Genomic DNA, 5,640 nt, shown 5'->3' on the forward strand with positions numbered 1-5,640 from the left:
GCACTGCAGTTTCCTGGAACTCTGATTATGAAAGCAGCCCAACATTTCACAGTGGCTCTGGCTTGCTGTGGCTGCCACCAAGGACTATTGCATAAGCCTCTGGGTGTCAGTGAGATATTTGCTAACACTTCACTCTAGGGATTACTTTTCTTGATCTGATCCCCATTTTGCCACACATACTTCTGTACTGTGCAGATTATGTGCTATTCATATATACTGGCTTTTTTGTTTTAATATAGAAATAACAAACATATCTTCATCCAGTTGGCAGAAATAAAGCATTTCATTACTATATAAAATCTGCTCTTTTATTTGAAATGCTTTTATGGAAAAAAACTGTTTCTTAGCACACAGAGAGATTTGCTTTTTTTTTTTTTTTAAGTATAACTCATCTTCTAAGAGTTAGAATTTATATAACCATTTGTTGAAATTTACCAAATTCTCAAGAATGAAAATTATTATATCGTAAATAATTTTATATTTATAAAAAATGAAAATGAAATGCCAGTTAGAAAAATCTAATTGAAGCTATTTAGGCATATCAAATAAAAAAATGAAAAAAAAACTTTTTTAAAGCATAATACTTATTATCTAACAAGATTAGAAATGATAATTTTTACTTTATAATTTAATGGTTCTATTAAACAAATGTAATTTTTGAGACCCTACAATAATGAAGAAATGGGATGTATCAAGAATCTTTGGATTACTTATACCACCTTTTATGTGTAATTAATAGTATACTTCTTTATCTTATTGTTTTCCTATTTGAGCAGTTCTCAAATAAGGGTTTATCTTTTAGTTAATTCATACAGAAGAAAACATTTTACTGTTTTGTTCCTTCCATATTTGACTCCACCTTTTACTCTACCTGATGATCTTGAAGCAGAAATTAGAAAACCACTGCCATTAACTGCCATAGGGATGTTCCAAGTCATGACATGAATGAACAGAAACATTGAGATAGCCCCCACTCAACATGAGATTACCCAGTTGTTGTGGAGCTCAATGGCATGGTGGGCAAAGCATACCAGAGTCTTAGGTGTAACACAGGCATCTCAAAAAGAAAACAATACAGGATGTGAGATGAGTTCTCTGGCTGCCTCACTCTAAAGACACAAGTGAATCTTTGTTCATAGAAAATCTTACAGTATGTAAGGGTAGTCTAAGGAATGGTGTCATTTCTAACTTGAGTGGAAAACCCAAACCTTTAAGGATGCTGTAGCTGCTAGATACCTTTCATTGAAACATAATTTCATCTGCATTTTTCTCAGTTTACTCCCTTTACACTCTAAGAGTGACAGTACAGGACAATGTTGCTTGATGCTACTGAGCACTCTAAATGGGGCTAGGCTAGTGAACAAAAATTGAATTTTTCATTGGATTTAATTTTAAGTGATTTAAATTTACATTTAAAAGTGGAAATAGTATGTATTGTTTTACTGAAATTGTTATGGTTTTATATAATTAGGTTAAATAAAACACTTCACCAATATCCCTGTCACCTGTTTTGTTTAAAATTCATTTTAATCTGTCCCTCTTTTTCTCCCTGCTTCTCTTATCACTGTGGGTCCTTATAATTTGCTAAAAGGAGACCATGAATGTCTAGGACTCTATCTTCTTTGTTGGCTTGGATCATACAATTACTTTTGAAGCAGTCAGAGTGTTGGCAAAGGGAAAGGATTTAATTTATTTACAGTGATCATATGTTTGTGGCAGTGCTAACAAGTCCAAGAAGTCAATGCCTTGCACCTCACCTGGCAGGGAGCAGGCAAGGACTTGTTTCTCTGAGAAATATCTTACAGATTCTCTGCAAGAAACTAACAGTAATGGGCATGAAAAGGTGAAGGTACAAAGCTCTAACTGTTCACATTGCAAGTTCTTTGTTTTCATCTCCTTGTGTTTTCTTATGGTGTGGAATGAAACCAGAGCATGAGTGCTAAGCATGGCTGCAATTCTAAGCTCTGCTTTTAGTTTTTACTTCATTCTGTTGTTGTTCTGAGGATGTTCACCAAGCTCTTTCTAACAATATCACACATTACTTACCCTGGCTTGAGCTGCAGCACTTCCTTGCCGATGCTCTTACCAGTCAATGAGTTGATATCCCCTGAATATCACGTGATTCTCTTTCTCTGACTGCTGTATCCTTTCCAACTTGATTCTCCCTTCCAAATACCCAAGCATTGTTTGGGTCTCTGTGAAGCAATTGTTTTCCCTTACTTGGCACATCTCCTTAAACTTGAACCTTTGTATTTCCTCTGATACTGTGTACCTACTAATACGTTAAATTAAATTGCAATTTGATTACATGACATGGTGAATATGCATCCTGAATGAGATCTCCTTGAGTTATACATTTAAAAATAACAGTGTCTAGTGTTCAAGAAGGAACTTAGAGGTATTGGCATGATAAGGAGTCCATGAGACTTGACAGACCACCGGGCAATTTGCCTTGCCAGGAAGCCAGTCCCACCTCAGCCATGAACATCAAGGCTGAGCCATGCTGTGGGAACCTAGACAGAGCTATAGATAAGGAATTGGGGACAAATTGGAACTAGAAGCTGTATGTAGAGAAATCTTGTTGCCTTTGAATACATACGTAGCAAGAATATGAAGATATAGGCACTCAAAAATTTCCTACACCCTTACCAGCAGGAAGTAGTATGGAAAGAACGACGCCCAAATTCCCAAATATTGCGTATAAATGTTTGTTTTCATTTAATTGGACTTTGTTATATAAAATAAAATAAAATATAATAAAAAAATTCCTACACCCAATTCTAATATTTCCACTGGCCAAAGTTAGTCAGAAGTGAGGGGGCAAGGCAGCCTGGTGAGGAATATAGAGGTCAGCATCTGGACCAAAGAGCACATCTCTGCAAAGGACACAAAGTCTGTTAATGGGTTTTCTTCCATTGTACCTCTTTACAAATTTCAAATGAAAAATATTAAGTGGATGGAAGACTCTCTAAAAATCTTCACTATTACTGCAATACGTTTTAATTTTTAAATCTTTGGAATGTTTCCAAAAACAAACTGACCATGTCGAATAAATATGTGTTCAATTCTATGTCTCAAATTAGGTTTGGAAATTACTAGCACCATACTTATCAGGTAACATAGTCCTCTTGGCTCTCTGTCTTTGATAGCTTACTGTTGTGGAGTCTCCTTCACAATTTAGAAATAAGAAAACATGACGTCAGAGATGCTTGACAACATCAGGCCAGGTCTTCCTCTTTGATTCTTTCATTTAATAAAAACAAAACTAGAAAATACATGAATGTTAAAATAGTAGACTCTTTCTTTAACGAGTTAAAAATAAAATCAATAAACGAGAAGCACATCCCTCACCACTGAGCAGTGAAGACAGCAACTGAAAGGGTGTGCCACATCTGCAATTTTAGAGTCCCATGAAGATAAGCTTGGGAAGGAACTAATGGATAAAACCATGAGTGTCTTTTTATCTTAATTGAAATCTCCTTCCAATGAAATATGAATGGTCATGTGATAAATTTTTGTATATGTATGTATGTTGTATGCATTTGTAATATCTGTTTGTGCATGCACGCGTGAGTGTGTGTGTGTGTGTAGTTATAAATGCTTGTGTGTGCAAAGCATGTTTGTAAAATCCTAACGCTGATGGGAGGAGTCTTTCTTGATAACACCTCACCTTATATTCTGAGGCAGAGGCCCTCTCTAAACCTAGAACTCATCTTTTGGGCAGGTCTGGTCATCCAATTGCTTAGGGAATTGTCCCTCTACATCTGTGGCAGGGTAGATTACCAGCAGATCCTGCATCAACTTCAATTTCTATGGGTTTGTTCTCACACATGTGGGACAAGTTCATTAACCTCTGAGCCAACACTTTAGTCCCTTAATACTTTTATGTGATATGAATATACCTTATCTGAAATGTGAAGGAATATTTGTACGTAACGGTAAATGTGGGGTTATGGCCTAAGTCTAAACTCTCACTTTATTTGCATATGATGCATACCTTCCTTATACACAAAAGCTGAAGACAATTTCAAACAATATTTTGACTCTGACCTATTATATGAAATCAGGGGTGGAATTTTCCATATGTAAACTATGTCAGAACTCAAATGAGTTTCTATTTTTCAATACTCCAGATGTTAGGGTTTCACATTAGAGGTCCTGACCTTCAGACTCAGAAGAAATGGGAGTGAAGGAGGAGGAGGAATTGTAGTGGGGGATGAATTTGCAGTAATAAGTATGGATTAAAACAATGGAAAATAGTGAATCCGTGCTCCTCTTCCAAACTACATGACTTTTAAAAGTTCTTAGGGAAAGAGATAAGCTGGAGGGGAGCTGGAATGCATGAGAGGTCAGCGGCCTGCCTTGGCCTGGTTCTGTTTGCTTTGAGCACCTGTGGCCTGGCCATCAGCTCACCATGTTCCTGGCACGCCTGACTTCACTGCTGGTCAGGGCTGGTCCCTGGGCAGGTTTCAGTCATTCCCAGCTTGGTGCTGGAGTGATTGGCAGTCATGCTTTCCGACCCCTTTACTGTTTGCAGCCTGCAAGCCTAAATCGGACTGCCTCCCTTCCTGGTAAGGGGAACCAGCTGGAGCTCGACGAGTTCCTGGTTCCCAGGAAGATGTCCATCAGTCCTCTAGAGAGCTGGCTCACTGCTCAATACCTATTGCCCAGACTGGATGTTGGAGTCCCAACGACAGTGGTTCCCTCCCAATTCTACGAGTGTCCACCCAGCCAGGAGGACGAAGCCAAACAGGGAGTCTGGGACGTCTGGGATGCCACTGTAGTGCAGTGCAAAAATGTGTTGACGATCCGAAGACAGAAGATGAACCACCACAAATACCACAAACTGATTAAGAGGACACGATTTTAGCGGTGTAAAGTCCGGGAAGGACTTATGAAAAGGAAGCAGATCAAGTTTGGGAAGGATTTGAAGCGCGTCTGGCTGAAGGCAGGCCTGAAGGAAGCTCCTGAGAGGTGGCAGACCCCAAAGATCTACTTGAGGAACAAATGAGTCTGGAGTCCCATCCCTCTAGCCCTCTTGCTGCTGACCCATTATAATAAACATTGGAAGGACTCAAAAAAAAAGTTCTTAGGATTATTATTGACCAAAATGATAAGCTATTATCTAATTATTATTATTATTATATTAGTACTATAATCTAAATACAAGCAACAATTGTTGGTAAAGTGCTTGTATTGCAAACTTCACGACCCAAAGTCAAGCCTCAGCATCTAGAAATAAAATTCCAAGTACAGGGACATGAACCAGTAATCTTAGCACTGGGAACAAGGCAGGCGCCCTGGAGCTTCCTGTGATCCTGTCTAGTTTAATCAGTTAGCTTTAGGTTCAGAGAGAGATTCTGTCTCAAAAAAGAAAATAAGGCAGAGGGATACTGAGTAAGGCATACATAGCCCACCAATAGCCTCCATTTATGCATATCTGTACAAAGATGTGTATAATGAATACACATGCACAAGCATACACAAGTACACACACACACACACACACACATTCTTAGAAATATCTTCAAATTATGTTTTAAGAGACACAATGAGAAAACATGCAGGATGCTTTATGTAGCTTTGAATAGACTCACAAAACAATTTAATTTTGTGTACCTTATAACTATATAGGTGTAG

The 5,640-nt window shown here is 38.1% G+C and overlaps 1 pseudogene; it reads left to right on the top strand.

Moving 5' to 3' along the window:
• Positions 1 to 4,365: 4,365 nt before the first annotated feature.
• Positions 4,366 to 5,079, top strand: LOC127216391 (aurora kinase A-interacting protein-like; annotated as a pseudogene).
• The last annotated feature ends 561 nt before the right edge of the window (positions 5,080 to 5,640 follow it).

This window comes from Phodopus roborovskii, unplaced genomic scaffold, assembly GCF_943737965.1.
Source record: "Phodopus roborovskii unplaced genomic scaffold, PHOROB, whole genome shotgun sequence".
Taxonomy (NCBI): Eukaryota; Metazoa; Chordata; class Mammalia; order Rodentia; family Cricetidae; genus Phodopus; species Phodopus roborovskii.